A 26982-nucleotide genomic window follows, 5' to 3' on the forward strand; every position below is an offset into this window, starting at 1 on the left:
TTATTTTATTAGCAGAACTTAAATTCCTCAAGTGCCGTGGTCTGAATGCAAATCATGTAGCCGGATTATTAAACCAGTTATCTCAGATTACCAGTCTGGTAACATAACCACTGAATTTGCGGTCCCGTACCTGCTGCAGTGCACAAACACGGTGTGTGCGCTCCCTCTTGTGCCGATGTGTGGCAAATGGCCTTTTCCTGACAGTTCACTGAATTCTCATATTACAGAATGATGTTCTTGCTTGATTATGCCACATTCTTCTTGTTCTTCTTACCCTTATTACAATATTCTTTAATACAGGTAAACCTATGCATGGTACTATGCATAGTACCAACTCCAGTTCGAATTCTTGTGATAGTCTTTGTTTATTTTCAATATGCCAGACATACCTGTTAATTCATGCTCGTTTTAAACATAATGAAATGACAGAGGTCCCGGTAAGATTCGACTTTTAAATGTCCACGCAAGGAAATCATGTCAGTTTGACACCTGGTTCACACCTATCCAAAAAGTGTGGGATTTAAGTGTAGCTGTTTCCGATCCGTGTTTTTTATATATTGTCTATTATAGCTTCCCCTAACACGTGAGGGTGTTGTTTGGAGAACTCCTTGAATGGTAGATTGGGAGATATTGGACTTGCTATGTTCTGTACTTCCAGGAACACGACAGAAGGAGACAGAGAGGTAACAGGTGAAAGAGGGGAAGGAGCGCACAGAGACAGAGAGAAAGAGGCTCAGAGAGACAGAAAGACTGAGAAAGAGAAAGATAAAGAGATTGAAAACCAGACATAGGTACGAAGACAGAGCCATTGACATGGAAAAACATAGCAATACAGGAAGACAGCCAGATCAAGTCGTTGATCTACAATTAACATTAATTGGTGCACAACTGTCGTCAGTACTGAGAGACCAGCCAATCCTGTACCTGTGAATCGCCCCCGAGTTTCCAAATGCAGGGTAAGTGAAGCCTCCCCCTGATATCCGTTTACTCTTTCATGTCGGAATAGAAGTCACTCTGTTAGTCTAAACCAGGCACCATGTGACCCCTATATTCCTAATATTGGTCTTGCTGCCCGGTGAGTTTGTTTTTAATGATCAATGAATGTCCCATGGATTATATTCACCGTCAGGCATTTATTAAGTTCTGTAATGTGTTACAGGAACTAATGGCGAAGATGAATTGTCTCAGGGCCCCTCTGAATTAACAGCTCTGGAAGGGCAGACCATAATACTGAACCGCACTTATTCGACAATTGCTGCTGGAACACTCTTCTGGTGCATCAAGTATCCCGGGAAACTCCGGGATAGTTAATGAAGGTATACAGCGCGGGAGATACGTCTCAGGATTTTTCAGACAGGTTCTCATAGAATCGTAGAAAGATAGCGGAGCTGAAAGAGGTTACTTGGCCCACCGTTGTCAGCGCCGGCCGAAAAACGAGTCACCCCGTCTAATCCCACTTTCCACTTTAAACTCCTGCCACTTTAAACTTATCGCTGAGTTACCAGTTGAAATCAGCAAAATATAAAAATGTAATTGCACAAGTGAGACTTGCCTGATTTTGCTAACTGTGGTTTTGTTACTATTTTGGTGGTGGTGGTGGGGATGGGGGGGGGGTGCGGTGGGGGGGAGGGGGTGTGGGCGTGTTGGGGTGGGGGATATCCTAGATATTCCCACTGTGGAGGCTGTTTGGGAGCTTTGTTTTGTCGGTGTGACAGCGCCCTCTGGCGAGCACCAACTGCAAACCTCAGTGTTGGTTTTTGCGCGGAGTCGGCTTTTCTCTGCAGCAGGGTGGGTCTCATGGCACAGAAATACACGGCGGTGTCAGAGATCACGACCTTAACGATCGTTAGCTCGGTGATCTTGGCTGTTTTATCAAACGCAGAACTGAAGCGGGCAGCCAAACCTGGATTGTGGTTTATTATCCTTCCAATAATATAAAACATTTTGTGTGGAGGCTCCCCAGGGTGCTGACTGTACCAGAGCGCAGTAGGATTACCAACGTTTGTTTTTAAGGTGCAGTTTAGGGTGACATTACTTTCCTCTTCAGCAATCTTTTCAAGAACCGGCTGTTCCACTTTGTCTTGGCGGCTCCATTCTAACATGAAATAATAATGATACATCGTTATTGTTAACATCATCATCATTTCATAAACATTGACATCTGGGTGAGGGTGTTTCTGGGAATAATGAATTTTTCGTGGGCGTGAACACTTACTGAGAAGGGGTGAGGAGCAGTGTGAGATGGTTCTGCATGACGTTCGCTGTGTCTGTAACTGTGAAGTCAAGGGAAACCCTCTGTCGGAGCAGGAATACAGAATCCCAGTCCGAGTCCACACTGAGTTGCTCATCCAATCAATTCCAAGCAGAGAACAAAGGCAGCAAATTCTCCAATAATAAAGGGCAAGGAAGGGGGTGATACTGACGACAGCAAACCGATGCTGTGGGCGGGGTTATAGCAGGTAGTGATATCACACAGTCGGATTCATCTGCAAAGAAGTGAACTCAGGAGTAATGTCTCCTTCGAAAAGGATGTAACTCTGACTCTCTAGGAGGGTTGTGTTAATTCATATTCATTCCATACTGGATACGAGTAAGTTCGGGACAGGAGTATCAGGATTGTTATATTATTCAATAATACATAAATGTTTAATGAATAACCTCTCTTGAATCCAGGGCTAAATCTACAGGCATCGGGGTTGGAGTGATTCTGAATTACTGGACAGAGAAGTAGCAAAGGACCATCTACTTAAATTAAAGACTAAAAGAAGAAACTGTGCACAATTCTGTTTACCGAATGGAGACGGGATGATAAGAAACAAGTCAGCAGGGAAATGCGTCGATAAAGAAAAGTGGAATTGAGGCATTACATTGCCATTTGTAAAGCTCGCTTTAATTATAAATTCAAATTTCAACGGCAAACTAATCGAAACAGCTGTTCTTGATGAATGTTAAATGTTTAATGATCTTTTAACAAGGTCCACCTGATCTCACAGTGGGATTTGAATCATTCCTTCTGTTTTGACGGTGTGAGTGCGCCCTCTGCTCAGCACTAACTGAAAAACTCTGTGAGTTTTTGTCTGGGACCCGCTATCTCTCTGCAGCAGTGTTGGGCTCATGGCACATCAATACAAGGTGGAGTTGGAAATCAGCATGTTGCCGATCGTTAGATCAGCGATCTTGGCAGTTTTATTAAGCGTAGAAGAAAACCGATCAGTGATATCGCTGCTCCTGTACACATTCTCTCCAATATGATGAAACACGCACTCTGGAGGCTGCCTGGGATGCTCACTGTGCCAGTACACATAAAAGCAGCGATTGCTTGCTTTCAAAGTGCAAGTTTGTGCGAACTTAATTTTCTCTTCATCCATTATTTCATGAGCCGGCTACTCCATTGTGTCCTGGTGGTCCCATTCTAACATTAAAGAAAAGTAAAAACAATAGTCAGTCAACATAATCGTCATGATCGCCGTCACCATTAGTTGAACAGCAATGACATCTGGGTCACAGCAGTCAGGAGGACAATGGATTTTACCGGGAAGGAGATGCTTACTGAGAAATGATATAACAATGAGGAGCGGAGTGAAATTGTTCCCCATAATACGTCCTCAGTCTGCAACCTACGTGCAAAAAATCCTCTGTCAAAGCAGAAAGATAGATCCCCGTCCCACTGCACTGCTGACCCGAACAATGAGAAGAATGAATCAGCGTCAGCAAACTCTCCAATTACACAATCGGGTCAGAGTGGGAGCAGGAAATGAAAGCTGTTGGCGGGGATACTGCAGACTCGATATTAAGTGAAGTGCACGATGACTCTCAGCTGCTCTCTGAACTGAGGGAGCGGAAATAGTGACGGTTGAAATTTCACAACTTTGTGACAATCCTGCACCTGCTCACTGTTCAAGTGACAGAGAACAAATAGAGCAGAAGAGGCATGAAGAAACTTGAATCATAGAATTTTAAACTACTGAATTAGACTATTTGCCATACCATCCCTGTGTCTGTTTGGAAGAGTTATCAAATCGTCTTTCAACTCTTGCAATTTCCGCATGAGGGGCAAGTTTTCCCATTTTCAATGTACAAAACATTTCCTTCTGAAGGTTACGATTGAATATTCTTCTTCCATCCTTTGGGTCGTGCAGTTAAGATTTTGACACGGTGTGTTAAGTGAATTTCATCTTTTTCTCATCTTTTTTTCTCTGAAAATGGGTCTCATGGTTTATCGAATTTTCTGCTACTAGACACAATAATGCGTGATTTATTACATCAGATCTTTTATCATTTTGAGTACTTCAATTAAGTATCTCCTTTAAATAGTTGAGAAAGGAATAACGCCAGTTTCCCTCGTCTGTTTACACTTAAGGGCGTCACGCTTGGTACCTGCCTGGTGTATTACTTCTAATGTCTAATATCTAATATCTTGTCATTTTGTATGAATATTGGTCCCCTGATTTTTAAACAATATCATGGAAAGAATTGCATTACTTTCTGGCATAAACATAAAAAAGCCTAGGTCTTATCAGCTCCAAATTAAATATCTGGGAAACAATGTCTGACATGCATGTTTTAATATGTATACCAATGAACCCTCCACCCACCGAAAGGCCCCATTCTAAAGTAAATCGAACAGAGCTCCCTGAAGAGCGCACTAAGTTCATTCATGTTGATTAGAAAGTCACGTGTGACCAACACCGGGGCCTATAAGGATGGTAGCCTGAGTGTAGTCACAACGGGCCTGTCCCCCTGCAGTGTGAGGTTGGAACAATGAGCTGATCAGAGCCTGGGTTCCCTCTCTCCTTCTCACTCTCTGGCCCATTGCATTCACATTTACTGAGAAAGATTCAGTCAGACATGTTTCTGATAATACTGGCTGCGCTGTTGGACAGTAAGTACTGAATTATGTTCATCAAGGCTGGTTAGTAGGTTTGCACGAGGATTTAATGCGGCTAGCGATCGGGTACATCCATATTATGGACAGCTTGGTAGGTGGGGATTTGCACATACATACAGATAGACACAGGTTTAGATTTAAGCTCGTGCTCTTTTGTTTCTCTACCTCCACAGTCGAATTATTTGCAGATCCAGTAGCTCAGTCTCCGCTGACAACAACCGTATTAGATGGGGTAAAAGCAAAAAACTGTGGATGCTGGAAATCCAAAACAAAAACAAAAATAAAAATACCTGAAAAATACTCAGCAGGTCTGACAGCATCTGCGGAGAGGAACACAGTTAACATTTCTAGTCCATATGACTATTCAACAGAACTAAGGAAAAATAGAAGAGAGGTGAAATATAAGCATATTTAAGGGGGTGGGACAAGTAGAGCTGGACAGAGGGCCAGTGATAGGTGGAGTGTTGAAATGCATGTCCACCCTGCTCTCATGCCCACATGTCCATCCTTGGCCTCCTGCAATGTTCCAGTGAAACTCAATGCAAAATGGAGGAACAGCACCTCACCTTCTGACGAGGCACTTTACAGCCTTCTGGACTGAATATTGAGTTCAACAATTTTAGAACATGAACTCTCTCCTCCATCCCCACCCCCTTTCCGATCCCCCTTTTGTCCAATAATTTATAGAGATTTTTCTTTTCCCACTTATTTCCATTACTTTTAAATGTATTTCCATCCATTGTTTTATCTCTACCTTTTAGCCTATTTCGATCCCTTCCCCCCACCCCATCCCCACTATGGGTATCTGTACCTTGCTCGTCTTGCTTTCTACCCTTAATGTCACTTATTAGCACATTTCTTATCTAATATCACCACCGTCAACATCTCTATGTGCTTTTGTCTATGACATCTTCTGGAAATCTCCACCTATCACTGGGCCTCTATCCAGCTCTACTTGTTCCACCCCCACTGCAACGCCCCCCGTCCCCAACCCCTCCCCCCCCCCAAATAAACTACCTTATATTTCACCTCTTCTATTTTTTCTTAGTTCTGTTGAAGAGTCATACGGACTCGAAACGTTAACTGTGTTCCTCTCCGCAGACCTGCTGAGTTTTTCCAGATATTTTTATTTTTGTATTAGTTGGGGGTTCGGTGCAGTTATACTGTAAATATAAAACCCTGGATATTGACTACAGGCAATGGTATTGGCAGAAACCGGCACAGCCTCCAGGCTCTATAATCAGCAGAACAGTGGTGCTAAAAGAAGGCAAATTCTCAGGACAATATCTGATGGCTGCTGACAGGTCTACAAAGTCTGGTTACCTCAATATAAGCGGTCTGAGTGTGAAGGCCAGTGCGGTCTATTACAGTGCAGTGAAGCACAGCATCAAATAACAGTCAAGTCACCGTATAAAATCCTGAGCACTCACAACACCGTAAAGTGCTCTTTTGTGGGGAAACTTGATCCCAAGAAAGCCCACGGTGAAAGATTGGTAGGTTTATTTCTCAAATAGTTCTATTACTCTCTTGGTCCTTTCCTACGTCAACAGGGAGCTTGCATGGAAATATTGAGATCTAACTCAATGCTTCGAGCTACACCTCCTCAGTAAATATCTCGAATCTCACCCGGAATATTAATGTGCCAGCAGAGCTAGAGAAAGTTATCAGGTATGCAGTAACTGCAGCCTAACATAACTACCTTTTCTTCCAGACTGTTAACCCAGAGAGATGCAGGGACTCTCACTCTCTCTCTCCCTCTTGCCAGTAACAAAGCACAGAATGCGCCAAAATTTAGGACTAGATGTAAGCATGAAATATCCAATGATTATTTCAACATTGGCCCACTGAACACATTTTCAGAAGGAACATGGGGAACACATGGTGTCTGATTTCCATTTTGACAGGAAATAAATGAATATTAAACGGATGTTGACCCTTCTGGTCTGATTTTATAGTGTGAATCCTGCTGAGGGCAGTATTCAATTATTAGGGGACAGATGGCCCTTTTCCAGGGAGATTGTTATCAAACTCCCAGTTCTTTGATGAGGGCAGAGGCTACAAATTGTCACCCTCTCCCTCAGAAGGCTTTTCTATGATCCTTATTGCGAGGTAACACTTTGTGTCTCAAACGAACAGAAATAGGTGGCACCGTCTGTCACTGAAGTGTCGCTAACATTCAGAGCACTTCACTATGCTAAATTGGGCCAAGCCTTGATCCTATTCCGATCGCTGGTACTTCTCGCCAGGTGCTGCACTGTTCAGTCTGGATATTGTCTGTACCATTGTAGAATCCACCCTGCTACTGTGATAAAACAGGTCAATGATACAATGTCCCCTTCTGTAACAACCGCAGACTGTCATGTTCTATCACTGCCAGTTGCATTAGATATAATGTCACATAATTAGTAAAATATAACGCAATTCCTTATAACATACAACAATAAAATACAAAATAACAAAATACAAGTGGTAGAATACAGCAAAATGCAATCCAACAGAATGTAGCATAATTATATTTTTATATATGTACATATATATACATATATATATTGTGAACCCCAGCAAATTGTGAAATTTGAATTCAATACAAATCTGGGAATATGACGATGAAACCACTGTCGGTTGTCGTAAAAACCCATCTGGTTCATTTATGCTCTATAGGGCAGGAAATCTACCATCCTTACTTGGCCTGACCAACATGTGACTCTAGTCCCACAGCAACGTGGTTGACTCTTAAATGCACTCTGAACAAGGTCAACTAGGGAACGATGGGTAATAAATGGTGGCCCAGCCGGCAACACCCATACCCCATAGACGAATAATATACATTGCACTATATATGATAGTATACTCAAATTGTATCTAATGATGTGAGCTGCAATCACGTGGAGGACAGAGTGCGAAATCCAGAAGGCCATCAATAAAATGAAGCTTAGCTTCATGTCGTGTCCTATCAACTTGGGTAAATTAACTGTCGGCAGATCCAGGTCAGGGTAGCTGCTTCTGAAGTCACTGCTGTTGCGCATGAATCTTAACGAGCATCAGAACACTGTACCCGCTAGAAACAGGCTTCTGGGACTTCACCTCACAGAGTGAAGTATGAGGGAGGTTCTCGTTCAGCTTTGGTGGAAGGTGGGTGGAGCGTTCCGTTCGTTATCCTGACTCAGACCGAATAATGGAAACAGAGAGAACACAAATCGTGAGCAATGATCTCCGTGATCCTTTCAAAGTTGGTCATTTAAACCAGGCCAGCAGGTGGCGCTGCCGGGTCGCTGTGTCTACCACAGGTCATATTGTCCCAAAGAATGCTGACTGGCATTTGCTTAAATCTAAATTCACAAAAAAATATTATTTTCAGCCCTTCGATTTGAATTCATAATATTCTATCTTTGCTAATGCTAAAAATTTCATACCTTACTTGATTACTAATAAGCTAGTTACCTCAAGTTGACAATTTGAAATTAAATACATTTGCCACTACATTGGATTACAATTCGGATTGGGTTCGGATTTTTCTGTCATCCAAAATTTGCTTTTGCCAGCACACTTCAACCGGAGCTCAATGGTAAAGGTATTTGCAGCTAAATAATAACATTGGAATTCATTTTGCGAACCTGGGACTAACATGGTTCTCATAGAGAGGTGGAGTTATATCATTTTCATTGGGCATAGTATTATTGAAGCAACTTCCTCACGCCTGTTTTGTCCATGCACTGTATAGGTAAAGGCTGCACTTAAACAGCGAAGACAGGTATGATATCCTTTTGACCCTGCCAATGTCAGGGTATCATAAAAAGATATCCCTTACTGCCAGTATCCAAGGTATTCTCGACTGCATTCCCTACAAATCGGAACCCTCTCGACTCTCGGATCTCTTTCACATTCATCCGCAGTTATTATCGCAGCACCAGCAGGTCTGCATGTTTTCCATTCTACCTTCTTACTGTTCAATTATTAAGGCAATTGTGCATTTTATTTCATCTGCATTAATTGTTTGTATTACCACACCCCCCACCCCCCGCTCTCGCCACCAACCCCCCCCCCCCCCCCCCCCCCACCAACCCCCAGACCCCCCCCCCCCCCCCCAACCCCACCCCGGGCCCCCTCCCGACACCGCGCCCCCATCGGCTGGATGGATCTGTTCACCGACAGCAATAACGCTGGTGTCTCCCTTGAATTCGGTAGTCCTGAGTGCCTTAAAAGGTTAACTTTCTGACTCACTGCTCAGTCCAGTCACCTTCCTCGAGAAAGGTAGGTGTGGATCCACTTTATCTGGGTAGATTTCAACACAGAGCCGCAGTGGGTGAAGTTTGATTTTGGGCAGATTGCCAGGACCTGACTGCACCACCAAAGTGAATTGTCACCAATCGCTTTTGACGTTTGCAAACTGCAACCAGCCCGAATATTGGACGTGTCGGAGAGAAACACGTCAGCCACCTGGTTAGATGCCGGAGAACAAACAGATAGGAGGCTATTGATTGTTAGCCGATCTCTGGAAAATTAAAACATCAAAAAGTGAATTGATCAACGATAATAAAAAAGATTTTCCAGACAACTGATCTTGCTGGAATTTCGGAAACGATTTGCAGGGCGATGGGGGAAAGGCAGTGATTCTGGTTTAGCTGCTCTCACAGAGGGTCGGCACGGATAAGATGGGACGAATGGTCTTCCTCTCCATCATTTTATGATTCTAACCACGATCTTGAAGTATGACGTATCCAATTGGGACATTCACTTTTTATCTTTATGTGACTATTCTGGCTTAAGAAGACTGGGTTGGTAAATGAAGCCATTGGAAATTTTGCATGTTTACCTTGCATTAAGACAGGTCCATGGTGAGGGCCGGATACCCCGAGTTGAATTTCCAATGTATTTTCAAAGTACATCAATCACAGTCAGCAGTCTATCTCTGTTTCTACTTCAACAGCAGCTCTTCCTTAATGATCCTCAGAAAGTCATATCGACGGATTAAAATCTGATACTATTCACTGGGCAAGGCAAGTGGGTGAAAGGTGTGGAAGATGGTGAAAAGGATGTTAAACTATGAAGGAAAGATACAACTGAGTTCGGATTTCTGAAGAGGAGGAAATGGATATTAAAAAAAAAGGATGAATACAACCTGAGATGATATTCCTGAAGACGGAGAAAGGGATATGAAAATATGAAGGAAAGATGTGATGAGATGTGATTTCTGAAGCCATTCACTATATCGAGGGTGGGGATCGATGATAAAGGAGTGAAGGACAATTCAAACCCCTTTTATTTTGCTTCTCTCTGCACCACATCTTTTTCTAACCTGATTGAGAGTTTTAAGGACAGTTTTTCATGCACTGTGTGTGTTAAGTTCTTGTTAATGAGTATTCCCCCTGCACCTCACCCTGGGAGCTTTGACCGGCCTGGAGTTTTCTGTCCTCTGTAACTGGCTGCACAGAGTCGATGTGACACAATCTCTTTTCTCTCTATTTGAAAACCCGAAGTCTGAAAGTTATGGCTGTTTAAATATATCCTTACTTGCACAAAGATGGGCAGAATCCACCACTGAGTTTTAAACAAAATTTTAAATAAACTACAGCAGGGGTCAGTGCTCGAAATGTTGTTTAAATTAGAGGTAGAGCTGTTTTTTTTATTTATTCACGGGATGTGGGCTTCGCTGGCTGGGTCAGCATTTATTATCCACCCCTAGTTGCCCTTGAGAAGGTAGTGCTAAGTTGCCTTCTTGAACTGCTGCAGTCCACGTGGTGTAGGCACACCCACAGTGCTGTTAGGAAGGAGTTCCAGAATTTTGTCCCAGCGACAGGTGAAGGAACGGCGATATATTTCCAATTCTGGATGGTAAGTGACTGGGAGGGGAACTTCCAGGTGGTGGTGTTCCCATGTATTTGATGTCCTAGTCCTTCTAGATGGTAGTGGTCGTGGGTTTGGAAGTTGCTATCGAAAGAGCCTTGGTGAATTCCTCTAGATTTGTATCTCTAGGTTTGTTCAATTACTTGTTCAGTAACAATAAATATCACCCTTATAATATCACGGATCTCAAAAGCACTGAGGCAAAACACAGAATCGTCCTTAGCTCAATAGTTAACTGATGCTTGAGGGAAATCTCAGCGGAGTCACTGTTCTGACTGTCCTTCTGGTCAGCTCAGCTTTCTGTTTCCCGGTTACAATAATAAGCCACGGTTCGCCGGTATCTAAAGCTGAACCTATCCCCTAAAAGGACACTAAATATCACCCAGCTCTGGGTATTTAAATTCACTGGCACGCAGAACACCACCCTCGGTCTCTAACGCTGAGCCATTTCCCCTATAAACACACTGACCGTGGTCCAGCTCAGGGTGTTTACATTCACTGGCAGCCAGAGCATCGCCCTTGGTCTCTAAAGCTGAACCATTCCCCCTATAGGGACCCTGACCGTATTCAAGCTCTGGGTGTTTATATTCTCTGACAGCCAGAACACCACCCTTGGTCCCTAAAGCTGAGCAATTCCCCCCATAAAGACTCTTACCATAGACCAGGTCGGTGTCTTTACATTCAGTGAGGACCAACTCGCCACCTACCACTCTCACAGAACGACTGTGGACCGAAGGAAGTGAGATGAGAACATCCTGAGACACGAAAGCAGATTGTTGAGGTTTGGGTTTAAAACGGCTGTCGTCAAATATCCAACTCCCCTTTCACAGAACGGACAGCGACAATGCGGCTGCTCAGCACCTGGGTTGTGTGGGGAGCATTTCTGACAGGTAATTGTGGAACACACATACTTCGTCTTTATTTTTCTAATTTCCCACACACCTTTTAAATGTTCTGATTTTTTTGTGTTTCAGCAAGTTGTTCAGATCTAATTCATCGAAATTCTGTAAGGGCCGCTATCCTCAGATGCAAAGGCAAAAGGAGAAGCGGTGACTTTAAGCTGCAGTTATCATATGATACAAAGCAGCTATTGGCTATACTTGTACAGGCAACATCTAGGCGCCCAGCTCCAGTTTATATTGCTGAAATCTACGAGTGGTTATGAAGAAAAAACAGATTTTGCCCAAATACGTTTCTCATTCGAGCTCCAGGCCTCCACGAAATTCACCAGTTTAATCATCTCGGGTCTGCAGTTGACTGACGCTGTCCTGTATTGCTGCTCTGTCAGACTCATAGCGATGGAAAGCAGTCTCATACCTGTGCACAAACAGTCTTTGAACTGTGAGTTGGAGCTCCTGTCTGTTTGGGTTTATGTGTAGAATCTCGGGCAGATGCAACCACAATGTTCAGCGATGCTGTCAGCCGCTCAAACACACATCGAAAGGAAACCACATTCACCTCGCATCAAACTGTCACCCAACAGTTTCCAGCAGCGATCGAGAGAACAAACTGCAGATTGAGGATTTCCGCTGCGTAACAGAATCTCCATCGCTCAGATCTGGAACACACGGTTAAAGGAAGCAGAAATTAGCGATTAAAAGTTCAACTGAAATGAACTAACAGTGAAATTTCGCAAACAATGCTACATAAAATGTTATACAATCTACAACACCGAAAATTACACCTTACTCAATATTTCGGTGTTTACACTTCCAACGAGCCTATCCCTCTTTATCTCACTCTCTCAGCATATCCTCCTATTCCATTCACCCTCCTTGTCCCTTTAAATGCATCAGTTCGCCTTAGCCCCTGCTGGTGATAGTGATTTACATATTCCATCCCATCTCTGGATAAATAAATTTCTCATGAGCTCCATGTCGGATCTTTTAATCATTCATAAATATATCCCACAGTTTTGAATTAAGTACAAGTGGAAACATTTCCATGTCTGCCCCTTCAAACTTCATCATCATTAAAAGAACTCTGTTTGGTTACCCCTCTTTCTTCTCTTTACCTTAGGAAAGAAGGCCAGTCTGTGCAGTGTTTTCTTTACCTCTCAAATCTGGCATCATCGCTGTAATGCCTTGTTGCATTGTGTCTATGCCGCTTTATATTCCTCTTGTAAGGAAGAGGCCAGAATTGCTCACAATAGCTCATGTGTGCTCTAACCAAGACCTGCTGCATTTTTAACATGAACTCTCTTATTTTTAAATTCATTCCTCAGAAAATTAAGCCCTTTTAAAAGTGTTAAACTTCTTACAGATAGTGAATGTCAACCAGGTGACAGCGAGAACGAAGACCCGCATTGCTGCTGCTCCCGGAATTCAAGGGACTTTTTGTGTCTCAGAATCCTGCAGAGTATCGAACCAGAATAATCTGACAGCATTGGCTGAGACTGGTCTGATGTCACTGCCTGCAGAACATACGATGAGAGAAGATGAGATCACTGGATCTGATTGGCCTGATGTCATTTCGGTAACCGCATTGGGAAAGTTCTTATTACAGAGAACTGAGGCATTAACGTCGCATTCGGCTGATCAGAGAGAAAGATGAATAAGTATATACAGCTTGATCTCTAATTGATCTGAGAGATAGTGTGAACTTCAATGAACTGGCATGCAGGTCTTCTCAAAGAAAGAAATACAGGGTGTGAACGTCGATGGAGATTTTCAGTTATTTCACTCGTTATCACAACTTAGATTGAGCTTGTTGACTGTGATGAAGTCGGATTTGATCAACATTCTACTGTGTTCACACAACCAGTAGATCTTAACTTGTAATTCTGTGTTAGTGGCACACTGAAGAAAGGGTGAAAATTTCCGGACAATGAATAGGATAAACTTCCTATGTATCAACATTAACAGGCCGGGTTACCAAAAAACCTGCACAAGGTTTCTCCTGCTGAATTAATAGAGTGAATAAATGCTTATCCGACTCACCTACTCAGAGTTTATGGGAGTTGTCTTGAGGCCACATTGTCTGTTGGCTTTACTTGGAGAGGAACTTGCATTCCCTGTATATCACCACACAGTCTGCTACTCAATTCACTTAGAAATATTGCGGCAGTGTTTTTGTACGAGTCTCCCCCGGTTCCTGTCACTCTGTCTCTCAGCCCGCAGTAATACACCGCGCTGTCAGACAGCCGCAGGTCACGGATGGTGAAATTCCCCTCACTTTTCGAAGTGTCGAGAGATGCAGAAAATCGAGCACCCACGCCCTCTGCTCTGAAAATATTTCCGTATTTCGGGATGTAGATCAAGAATGTAGGGGCCTTACCCCGGTCATGACGGTACAGCTGTAAGTAAGGTGTATCAGCAGTGGTCGAATAGCTGTAATGAATGGTCACCGAGTCTCCTTCAAATTGCATCGCTGTATCTGGTTCCTGTGAGACCGAGTCTGCACCACTTACACCTGCAGAAATGAAAAATTAAGGAACTTTAAGATTTTATTACTTTATCCCAGCTTATTAGGTTAAGTGAGGGAACACATTCTAAATAGGAATAAAACTGAATTTAAAAAATATTAATGATACCTGCAAGAGGAAATTCTATAACTTGTAGACTTACCGGGTAAGAGAGCTGTAGCTGTGAGAAATGAATAAAAAATAAAATCCAGCATATTTACAGCGAGCTGATGGCAGATTGAAACAGAATAGGGTGAATCTGTAAATGTTTCAGCGAAGGGTTGGGAGGATTTTCATTTGTACCCGGTCTCTTCAGCGATTGGTTAATTTCTGAAAGACTCAGCAAATGATGTCCAAACAGCTGCACGCATTTTACCTGCGTCAGAGCGTGCTGCAGCGAATCAGCGAAGTCTTCGTCCCCTCCAAGGGGACTGAGCCGAGGATTGAACTGAATTCTGGGTCTCTCGCAGAGTCAGTGTGAACTCTTGATTCATAGTTTGCCATTGTGAGATTTGAACTCTTGATCTTGGGGTTACAAACCCAGTACCATAACCACTTGGCTATTTAGACCAAGCTTAAGCCTACTGCGCCGGGTATTCCCAGGCGGTCTCCCATCCAAGTACTAACCAGGCCTGAGTCTGCTTAGCTTCCGAGATCAGACGAGATCGGGCGTTTTCAGACTAGTATGGCCGTAGGCAGAGTCAGTGTGAAGTGGTGGCAGTGAGGGGGACTAGTTAATGTTGTCCTTAATGTTGTCCACCAATGCCGGAGACTCGCATTAACTGACCATGGGAAATTCGCACAGCTGATATTGAGGAATATTAAACAGATGGACTATAATGGGGTCGGCAACACAGAAATGCAATTTCACAAAACTAATCATTAGCTTGGGTTCTGTTCAGTTAACAGTTCAGGGCCAAAATTGATTCCATGAAAAAAGAAAGTGAGAGTTTTCCGTCGGATCTTGTGCGGCCTGACAGCGCCTCTCTAACACCGAGGCTCAGCGCGCAGTGATAGACGGTGGAGACAGAGACTAGAGAACCGGGAACTTTTCAGGGTCAGTATTTTTTGTCTGCTCAAAACAGCAGAGAACAGGTCGAGGAAATCTGGAGACTTATCTCTCTGTCCCTTGCCGAACCTCTTCATTAAATAGCGCAGAACTGCCCCTGGATACTGGACATTTCAGTAGAGATAGGAATTACGACAGTACGTGGAGCATCTGCAGCTAATATCAGGGTCTGTTTTTCTTGCACCGTTAATTTTGGCGGTTCCTGAGCCACTAAATGCTTGCCACTCGTTCCCGTAACAAAAACACAAAAGGTTTCAGAATTCTGCGAGTAAATATAACCAATAGAACAGAAACTGGTCACTTAAACATAGATTCAACAGGTAGCACGGCTATTCTAATCAATAACAAATATGGGGAGCGCATGATGCCTCATGTATACAATGCTAGAGAATAACAGATTTTTTAAATCGGATGACTCTTCCAATCTGACATTAAACAATACATTCAGGGAATGGGGTATATGTTTATTGTGAGAATTTTCTTTTATCCTTTCATGGGATGTGGGTGTTGCTGGCTGGATCCGCCTTTATTGCACATCCCTACTTGTCCTTGAGAAGGTGATGATGAGCTGTCTTCTTGAACTGCTGCAGTCCATGTGGTGTAGGTACACCCACAGTGCTGTTAGAGAGGGAATTCCAGGGTTTTGACCCAGCGACAATGAAGGAACGGCGATATATTTCGAAGTCAGGATGGTGAGTGACTTGGAGGGAAGTTTCCAACTGGTGGCATTCCCTTCAATCTGCTGACTTTGTCCTTCAAGTTGGCAGTGGTCATGGATTTTGAAGGGGCTGTCGAATGAGCCTTGGGGAATTTCTTCAACACATCTTGTAGATGATACACACTGCTGACACTGTGCGTCAGTAGTGGAAGTAGTGAATGTTTGTGCAAGTGGTGCCAATAAAGCGGGCTACTTTGTCCTGGACAGTGTCAAGCTTCTTGAGTGTTGTGGGAGTAGCCCTTATCCGGGCAAGTGGGGAGTATTCCATCTCACTTTTAACTTGTGACTTATAAATGGTGTACAGACTTTGGGGAGCCAGGAGGTGGGTTACTCGCCGCACAATTCCTAGCCTCTGACCTGCTCTTGTAGCTATTGTATTTATATGGCTAGTCCAGTTCAGTTTCTGGGGCTTTTTTCTTTGTCAAGGTTGGCTGGTCTCTCAGAACTGCCTACAAATATACGTCAACCAGTGCTAGTTGTGTGCCAATTATTGATGTCTCCAGCCTAAACTTCCCCTTGCCTAGCTGCGTGAGTGAGACTCTGTCTGTCTGTTTGACTCTCACTCTCTCTGTGTCTGTCGATGCTTCGGTGTCAATTCATTTCTTTATCACTTCCTCTATCTCCCTTTGACTTTATGTTTGCAGCTCTCTCCCCCTCCCCTTCCCTCCCTCCCCATCGCTCTCTCTCTATCTCTATCTCTCTTCTCCCTCACTTCCCATCTTTCTATCTGTCATGCTTTCACTCTTTTTGCTTAACCAGCTGGGTTTCTCTTGAATCTTTTTCTCAGCATATTTCTTTCAATGCTTCTCCCTTTATCTCGGTCTTATTCTGTCTGTTTAACACGTAGTTTTTCTTTCTCCACCGCACCCCCCCCCGCCCCCCACCCCGCCCCCCCCCCCCCCCCCCCCCCCCCCCCCCCGTCTCTCTCTCTCTATCCCCTTATCCCATCCCCCATCCTCTCTATTCGCTGACATTTGAAGCGGAAAATAATGTCAGCACTGCCACAGTTAATGAGTTTCATTACCAGTCAAAGTGGGAGGAAACGAGGGGCACGATTAAGTGAACATGACTGTAGCCTGGTGTGATATCTTTTAAAATATCACCTTAAGTCTTTACAGCACACCCAAAAACTGACTTGTGCAGAAACTGATTCTGTTATTCATTCCGAAATTTTCAGGTCTCTGCTAACACTATGATTTGAAATATCCGAACTTGACCGTAACTTAAAACGATTGAGAAATTACACTTTTCCTTATTCTGAAAATAATAATATTGGCTAGAGAATCCCGATAGGATCAGGACGTATTTTCTCCTGCATTTTCTATGTAATTTCCCGGGTACTCTTCTGACGCGACTTCTGGCTTTGGATGGGACACTGAATCCCCGTTACTCATCTCTGGTAATAAACAGAGGACACACGACGGATTTGCCGAAGCAATCACCTCGGGGTGGAGTTGGGAAATTATACAATTATGGGGGAATATTGTAGAGAAGTCCAAATATCACACACCAGCGTTCAGGGCAATAATCAAAAATAGGCAGAACTTCATTTCCGCGGTGCCAGCCTGAGCTCCAGAATCAGAAACTTTAATCACCTGGGGGGAAATAAAACTGAAACGTCGCCGAGATCTCAGCAGATAAGTGGGAATTTCTTCCCATTTGCATCTCGATGAACAGCCACTTCCTGTAGCTGGGGATCTTGATCATTATCAAGTGATGAGAGAGCGCCCTCCGCTGGACAGCACAAGCCTCACCGAGAACATCGGAAACCCGCACAAATGCAGACAGATAAACACACATTTACACAAAAGCGCGCATAGAGAGATAGACACAGTCGATCACCACACAAGAGGTTGCTGTTGCTTTACTTAGTAAAGTGCAGAAACCGTGGAAGGGTAATTTGCCTCACATCATCCCGAGAGGCTCATTTGTGATTTTGGCGTTATCACTGCGGCAGACCAATTTCAAAGTCATAAGGTACTGGCGGGCGAGGCAGACATTTGATCCATCTTAATCTGTTCTTCCAGGCAACCCGGAACCCCTACAATTCCCCCTAGTTATTACTAAAGAAATTCTCTGGTTTTGGACTCTGTAATTTAGGGCGAAGGCCTATTCATCCGGCTTTCACTCTCTGTGCGACTAACAATCAGTTGGTAACAGTGCTAAAAAAAACCTGGTTTTGTTTTTCCTCTCAACTCAAACTCTTCAAACTGAAGAATCAGCCTCCTGCACAACCGCTAAGCTTCAAAGACCTCATCCGTACTTGGCGGCGATAACTAAAAACGGTGTTCATGGAGTATGGTCTGACCACTCCTTTCCACTTTTCATTCAGGACTTTCTCTAACTTGTGCTCTTGTTGGCTGGATGTTAAACATCCCGTTGGTACTGTTCACATCCCTACTGAATTCTCTGCCCACGTGGTACATGAGTTCAGAGGGATGCACCAAACAAGGCGGGAGACATTTTTGAAGTGTCAGTAGTGAGGTCCAGGCATTGGAGCGTTCCCTTGCAGATGGACAATAAGGACCAGAGTTACCATCAACGCCCGAATATAACGAGAATGCATGTTTTTATTGTTAATTAAACATAATTTTTATCATTTACTCTCTCTTTAAATGAAATAGATAAAAACGCAATATCTACAACATTTACAACCATGTTCAGCTAAGTGCCTCACGTAGCAGCTAATCCTTCCACAGTAAAGTAAATTTTAAAAATAGGAATTTCAGGAACTGATATCGAGTTTGACAGATTCGACTTACCAAAGTTACCGGAAAAACCAGTAGGTGGCGCGTCTGCCCAATTCGGTATATTCCTGCAAATAGAGGAGAGAAAGGACAACTAGTAAACGTCAGAAGAATAAATGAGGTAATGGTCCAAAGTGCAACCAAACATTTCTGTCTCATACAAAAAAAACTACAAAATGTAATGTAGTTGAAATGCGAAAGGAACTAAGAAATAAATATTAATCTAAACGAGTAGAGGACGAGAAATCATTCAGGATTCAGATGCTGAACGTGGGGAACAAGCTGCTGATTGCCTTAAAGAGCTAAATAATCCGAGGTTGTAAACAGGGATGTGGAATGTAGAACACAAAGAGACAAGGATAAAGCTGCACCTATCATTGCTGAGAACGCAGTTCAAACACTTGGGCTAGTTTTAGAACTCTTCTTTCGCTTGGTGTTAACCTGAAAATCAGAGTGTAGGGCGGAGTGAGAAAGATAAAGCAAGGCGAGGGATGATAATACAAATACTTGAGCTACTGGCGATCTTTTCACCATGAGACGGAATGTTATGAACTGGTCTGACAGACTTTTGTCCAATCCAGGAAGGTTTTAAAAGGTTAGAAAGAAATAGCGTTAATCCGGCTTTTCGCTCAGTGGGTAACTGGATGCCGTCATTTCAGGTTAAAGAGGGTAGATTATTTATGTAGTTTGAGCAGTGCAATGTTAGAAGATATGATTGTCCATGAGAAACAGTGATGGAGGCAGAATTTATAAGTACTATTTAGAGAGGAAATGGATAAATATTTGTCCAGTATAAGGGAATTTAAGAAGACAAAACATGCAGACCACAGGCAGATAATTAAGAGTAAATGGATAACTCTTTCAGAGATTCAGCACATAGACGGTGGGCCTAACTGCCCCGCTTTTTGCTGGAAGACGCTATGATTCTAAGATGGCGGGTGGCTCTTTTCAGTTAGAAAGACAACAGAGAACAAATCTTATGAAACGATTTAACCAGTTGATACACCGGAAACAGAGAAATTCGTGAGCTGTGACAGTTCAAGTGGTCTCTGGTTTGAGAAACTGCCAATCGCTTTGTGCACCGTGAGTTCCGTCAGATAATAACATCCCATAACAGTCCAGTCGGTGCGAATGTCGCCCATCAGTCTCCCGCAGTACGAGGAGAATGTAAAGCTCTCCCCTCATCTCCTCCTACCCTCCCCACCATTGAGGGTCCTGGGCTTGGCAGCCAGCCTCACACTGGAAATCAAACCCTGATTGATCCGCCTTTTGCCCATCCTCATCGTTACGAACATAAACTCCCTCAAAGGCGTGTTTCCAGTTGAAGCCCGGTTGCTGTTGATATTGTGTCTGTTCATTTATCTCATCATTTTTTATAATGTCTTAATATCGTTAAGTTTGTGAGTGACTTTTCTTTTGTTCACAGTGTTCAGTGTGAGGATCAGAGCTCCCACCCTGAGCAGGTGTTATCTCGGGAAGGGGAACGGATTGAAGTGGATTATCGGCTCTCGGTTGGTACAGGCGGTACCGTTGCCTGGTACAGACAAACACCGACAGGGGCTGCGAAATTTATCGCCTCTATTTACCAGGGGAATATGTCCTTTGACCAAGTGACGACGTTCAGTACCATGTCTATAGTTAACCCAGGCCGTCAGAGTTTGTTACTCTACGATGGGGACACAGTGAGACAAAGACGGATTCTGCTTTCCCATGACTTTTTCACTGCCGTGTGTCCGCTGCACCGTTAACCTTTCCCGAACCCAGGACTTTTAGAAATGCTGGTGATATTCAGGAATGTTACGGTTCCCATGTTTAAAATTAAAGTTACAACATCCTATAGCTGGTGTTACAGCTACGTATTAAGTAAACATTTCTATGTGTGGTTGTTCAACTTAAAAAATGAAAAGACGGACAGAAAAATAACTCTTGCCCTCAGATACTTAGATCGATAGAGATGCGGGAGAAAGTTAGAAAAACAAGGAAATAAATATATAGACAGACAGTTGGATAAGTCGATAGATATACAGGGAGACAGGCAGGCACACAGACAGTAAGGCAGGCGAATAGATTGAAGATGAATAGTTATGTGGTTAGATAGATTAAAATTAGATAGGTCGCTAGATAGATAGAAAGATAGATAGATAGATCGATAGATTGCTTATGTTGCTGAAATCCGCAAGCACTTTATTTACTTCTGCTTGCATATATCATTAATTTAATGTTACTCTTGTTTTGGCAGCTGCTCTTGTCACTCGGAGACATTTCAGAAATCGATGTATCGGAGAACTTTCGGACCAGAACTCGTATTCTGGTACTGGCAATTCTCCAATTTATCTCCCGAGTACCTTGTCTTCACATACAGAGATGAATTGGGAGAAGGTTTAAAGTATCTGTGAACCGTGAGGTAGCCTCCACCACTTTCACTGTTAACACGATTCAACCATCAGACTCTACGTTATGTTACAGTGAAGTGAGATACCGTGAAAGGAAGAGCATTTATGAGCATATATGAACAAGGAGCATATATGAGAACTTACTGGGCATAGGGACTGAGGAGACAACAAGTCACGGGCTTCAGATGTGACAGACACACAAGCCTTTAGAAATGTAATTTCGATGTGTAAAGTACACCATCTCAGCAATTCGAAAGGATAGAATATTATTACAGATGATTTAGAAGTTACAAGTTAATTACTTTCACAATTTCGCGCATAATCGGTGCTTATCGAACCAGAATATACATTCATTCGGGAAGGAGTGGACTAGGAGTCTTTGATGGTAGAGTGTAGAGGGAGATTCACCCTGCAGTTCATCCCTGTTCTATCTGCCCTGTAATTGTTTTTAGGACAGTGCAGAAGTAGATTTTATTCTTTATGTAACCCATGCGGTACTGACTCTGGATAAGAGTGTTTGAGCAGTGGACAAGGAGATTTATTTTGTATCATAACCGTGGAGCACCTGTCCTGCCATTGCTTGTTAGGGTAGTGTGGAGGAAGAATTTCTCGGTGAGTAACCAATGATGTCCGTGAGGGCTGTGCTTGGCTGGTGAACAGCACGTACACACGCACACACACACATAGACACAAACACACACGGGTACACACACAAACACAGAAATAGCAAAATACCCATCTCCCGTAATTCATGGACCTATTCAATTTTGTGTCCACCTTTGATGCTTAATAAATTGGTCAGGCTGATTTTTTTTAACCAGATTGCAACCTAACCTTATAATGGTGGAATCATTAAGGAGAATGCAAATGAACATATATTGTCTTAATTAATTGGGCACATAAGAGAACTGAGACAAATAATCTCACAATTGATGTAAAAGAGCAACGGCAGCGAATGGAAAAGAATAAATAGAGAAGTTATAATAATAGTATAATCAAAGTAATAACATTCATTACAATCTCACGTAATAACAATTCAGCAAATTCATGCAGCAATATTCGGGTCGAAATTCAGAGTCATCCTTTTCCGCAAGATGGCGCTCCAGCATTTCACCTTTGGTCAAAACGTGCCGAAGCATCCGTTTACTGGTGCCAAGGAGGTAACAGGAAACATCTTTGTTCTGTGACACTTCACTTCATACAATGGTACATTCAGGGCAAGAGCTAGTACATAATTTGCAGGTGTTATAACAAAGGAGAGTTCGACAATGAGCTCTGGGAATCATTGCATTTCATGGTCCAATGGCACCCGGTAGTCCGAAGAAAAGGACCAGCAATTTCTTCATCCAGATTGGTTCCTCAGTGATTCATAAACAGATGTTGAGATATGATGATCATTTTGTGACATTATGGAATTTTTGTTATTGGCCACAAATTGAAATTTTCCAGCAACTACCTGGATTCCGCCATATCTTTAATCCCGATAGGCTCAGATTGACAAAACTTCCTGACAAATAATTGCACATTCCCGCCTCTCCCTGTGTAAATAATATTTCTGCCCTACAATATCGACTATATTTGCAAACAAGTATGAACTTGTCGCTTTCTGAGATCCTCAGGATGTAATGTGTGGTGGAGAAGTTGGGGTGAATCTTTTAACAATCTCCGAGAAGGAAGCGGGATTAGTGCCTTATTGTGAGCGCCGTGCGTTGCACTATTTAGAGGCCAAATGTGGTGTGTGAAAGTGTACTAATTCACGCTGGTGTTGTGCGCTACCAATTCTGTGTGTGTGTGTGCGTGTGTAAAAGTAAACCATGTACGCATGTGTTGCATTATGCATGTTTGCATAATTCGTATGTAGAGTAGAATTGTGTACAAAGCACGAAACACATCGTTCTGAATGTTTACAATGCATGTTGCTAGTAATATCGCATTAGACCCTGCCTTATTTCATAGAGTGCAAGGAAATACCATTGTTTACATCACACAAGATCCGTTTTCATTTATTATTGTAATTGAGCTTGTCTCTGTTTACGTTACGCAAGTCCCTGCCTCAGTTTTCATTGAAGTAGAGAATGTCCACTTTTATATGAGCTTAGTTCCTATCTCTGTTATTGATTTATTAGATTTTGTGCCTATTAGATTAAACCAGATCCCCTTTTATGAGATTAGATCGTATTCTGCGATTAGGTGAGGGCACATTTTGGCTCTGTTCATGTTACAATTGACAATTGTTTAGCTCTTATCACACTAGGCTGCCCCATGTCGCTATTTATGTTACACTGGGCCATGTCATTGTCATTCTGTGTTTCAGACCACCGCACCCATCAACACTCTCTCACCAAACAAATAAATATATGACTATGGGACTTTAAGCAGGAGTTGGCCGATCAGCCCACAGAACCTGATCAACCATTCCATATGTTCATGGCTGATCTGTTTGTGGCCTCTATTCCATATTCCCGTCTGGCCCCTAACTCCCTTGTCTATCAAAAATCTGTCTAACGCATGGTATTAGCACAACATAAGTCACCCTTGAATACATTTAATGACCGCTTCCATTGTTTTCTAGGAAAGAGAATTCCATATACAAACAACCCTCTGAGAGAAGAACAAATCTCCTCATCTCCCTCTTAAAGGTAGGTCTCTTAATCTTAAACTCTGTCCCCTAGTTCTGGTCACTGCCAGAAGTGGAAACATCCTCCCGGTATCTACCTTGTCAAGACGCAGCACCAGCCTCACCACCCCCCCCCCACACACCCCCCCCCCCCCCCCCCCCCCCCCCCCCCCCCCCAAGGCCAGGCTCCTATATGTTTCACTAAGTTCACTTATCATTCTTCTAAATTCCATTGGCTATTGATCCAAACGATTCAAGATTTCTTCATAAGATAAACACCTCATCCCAAACAACGATGAATTGATCGATGGTTTTCACTGATAAGCATGACATTAGTGACCTGCGGCTGCACAAATTTGATTTAACGTTTCTCAAAAAGCACTTTATTCACTGAGAGACATGGTTCGTGTGGCCGGAGGTCACGAATATTGCTGTTTGCAACCATAAAGCAAAGGAGAAGATCAGTTGGTCACGGCGTGTATAGCCGGTCTCTGAAAGAGCAAGCCAGTTAGTTATAGTTACTTGTTCTTAATCAAATGTCGCCCTAGAATTTACTAAATTAACTTTTGAAACTTGTTATTGAATGTGCGTCATGCAGCAGAAGCCAGCTCACAATTCCATGCTCAAAAATCCCACTTCCCAACCCATCAAATACTTTTAAGTGTTAAGAGTAACATTAGTGGAACTTGTGTCTGTGAAGTGGGAGGAATAAAACAAGAAAGAAAGAAAGTAAGTAAAAAGAAAGAATGAAAGAAAGAAAGTAAGGAATGAAGAAAGAAAGAAAGAAAGAAAGGAAGGAAGGAAGGAAGGAAGAAAGAAAGAAAGGAAGGAAGGAAGAAAGTAAAGAAAGAAGAAGAAAGAAAGGAAGGAAGAAAGGAAGAAAGAAAGAATAAAGAAAGAAAGAAGAAAGGAAGGCAGAAGAAAGAAAAATAAAAGAAAGAAAGACAGAAAGAAAGAAGAAAGAAAGGAAGGAAGAAGAAAGAAAGAAATACAGAAAGAAAGAAAGGAAGGAAGAAAGGAAGGAAGGAAGAAGAAAGAAAGGATGGAAGAAAGGAAGAAAGAATAAAGAAAGAAGAAAGGAAGGAAGAAGAAAGAAAGATAAAAGAAAGACAGAAAGAAAGAAGAAAGAAAGAAGAAAGAAAGAAAGGAGGAAGATAGATAAAGAAAAATGGATAAAAACGACCTCAGGATTTCCTGGTGTTTTCCTGCCAATCAAGTGTTTCCCCCAGTGTAATGTGGGAAACATGTCAGCAAATGCGCACAGAGCAAGATTCCACAAATATAATTGGAGAAATAATCAGATCGCTGTTTTCAATGGTGTTAAATGAGGGACAATTATTATAGGAACCTGGGGAAAGCTCTTCTTGCTCATTTTTGAAATTGCGACCATGAATGTATTGTCATTATGTTTACTGTTTTACTGTTACTTCCATTTACTCTGCCTAAATGAAGTTCAGCTGCTGCCCATCCCCCAACCATGTGCTACTGGCTTTCCAGCGTTATCTTCCCACAGTACCTTTCATAGCCAGGAATTGTTTTTCCTGCGCTACAGTCCATTTCTCTTCCACTTCTGACCTTATACTGTCCATTAAATTCTGCACCATTTTTATTCCCCGTAATTCATTCTGTGCATCCTGAAATGTTAACTCTATTTCCCTCTCCACAGAAATTGCCCGACCTGCTGAGTATTCCCAGCACTTTTTATTTTTATTTCAGATTTCCAGCAGCTGCTGTATTTTGCTATTATTTTATTCCAGGCATCACTCGGAGAACCAAGTCTATAAACAGACTGATTAAGAGCCGGGTTGCAGTGTGGTGGGCTTTGGAAGCAGTTGATCTCTGGCCTCCAGTATGGGTCCTTTTTCATTGAGTCATAAAATTATTGAGTGATTACAATACAGAAGAAGATTGTTTAGAACGTTGTGCCCAGGCTATCTCTTGGCAAGAGATCAGCAGCAGATATTACCAATCCCTAGTTGCCTGTGCAGAAGATGATGTTTGACCTTCTTGAACCACTGAGGTCCATGTGGTGAAGGTGCTACCACAATGCTGTTAGATAAGGAGTTACAGGTTATTCACCCAGTGATGCTGAAGATGATAAAAATCCAAGTCGACAATACTAATTAGTATTTATATCGCACTTTTGATGCAATACAACGTTCCAAGATGTTTCACAAAAATTTACAAAGCAACATTGACAAGAAGCCACATAAGGAGATATCAAGGAAGGTGACCAAAAGCTTGGTCAGGAGTAGATTTTAAGGAGTATTTTAAAGGAGGAAAACGTGGTAGAGGGACAAAGAGGTTTCAGGAGGAAATTCCAGAGCTTGTGGCCTTGACCACTGAAAGAACAACCACCAATAGTGGAGCAATTAAAATCAGGAATGGTAAATAAGCCAGTATTATAGGAGCGCAGATATTTCAGAGGATTGTGTGATTGGAAGAGATTACAGAAACAGGCAGGGGCAAGAATATTGAGGAGATTACGGTGGCAGGGAGGGACAAGAGCATGGAGGAGATGACAGAGACAAAGAGGGACAAGAACCTGGAGGAGATTACAGAGACCGGGAGGGACAAGAGCATGAAGGAGATTGCAGAGCCAGGGAGGGACAAGAGTATCGAGGAGATTACAGAGATTGGGAGGGACAGGAGCATGGAGGAGATTACAGAGACAGGCAAGGACAAGAGCATGGAGGAGATTACAGAGGCAGAGAGGGACAAGAGCATGGAAGAGATTACAGAGACAGAGAGGGACAAGAGCATGGAAGAGATTACAGAGACAGGGAGGGACAAGAGCATGGAGAGATTTGAAAACAAGCATTTGAATTTTAAAATTTAGTTACTTAATAAATGGTAGTTTATGTAGGTCAGTGAGCACAAGGCTGATGGGCGAACACGACTTGGTGTGAGGAAGCACACGGCAATGGAGGTCTGGGTGAGCTCAACATTAGAGGGAAGTTGAATGTGGGATGCTGTCCAGGAGTGTGTTAGGATAGTTAAATCTGCAGGGAACAAAGGAATGGGTGACAGTTTAAGCAGCAGATGAGCTGAGACTAGGGTGGACTCAGGTGATGTTACTGAGGTGGAAATGGGGGGTCTTGGTGATGTGGATACGTGGTTGAAAGCTCATCTTTGGGTGAAATATGACTCCTAGATTTTGAACAGTCTGATTCAGCCTTACACAGCGCCTAGGGTTAGGGATGGAGCCAGTGGCTGGGGAGTGGAGTTAGTTGTGAGGACTGAAGATAATGGCTTCAGTCTGCTCAATATTTAATTATAGGAAATTTCTGTGCTCCAGTACTC

At 42.9% G+C, this 26982-nt stretch overlaps 1 non-coding gene across 1 annotated transcript; it reads right to left on the minus strand.

Moving 5' to 3' along the window:
* Positions 1 to 14713: 14713 nt before the first annotated feature.
* LOC121270644 lies at positions 14714 to 14832 on the minus strand. Its single transcript, XR_005941592.1, has one exon. It is a non-coding gene; the product is annotated as a 5S ribosomal RNA (ribosomal RNA).
* Positions 14833 to 26982: the final 12150 nt, after the last annotated feature.

Source organism: Carcharodon carcharias, chromosome 27 (assembly GCF_017639515.1).
Source record: "Carcharodon carcharias isolate sCarCar2 chromosome 27, sCarCar2.pri, whole genome shotgun sequence".
In the NCBI taxonomy this organism is placed as follows: Eukaryota; Metazoa; Chordata; class Chondrichthyes; order Lamniformes; family Lamnidae; genus Carcharodon; species Carcharodon carcharias.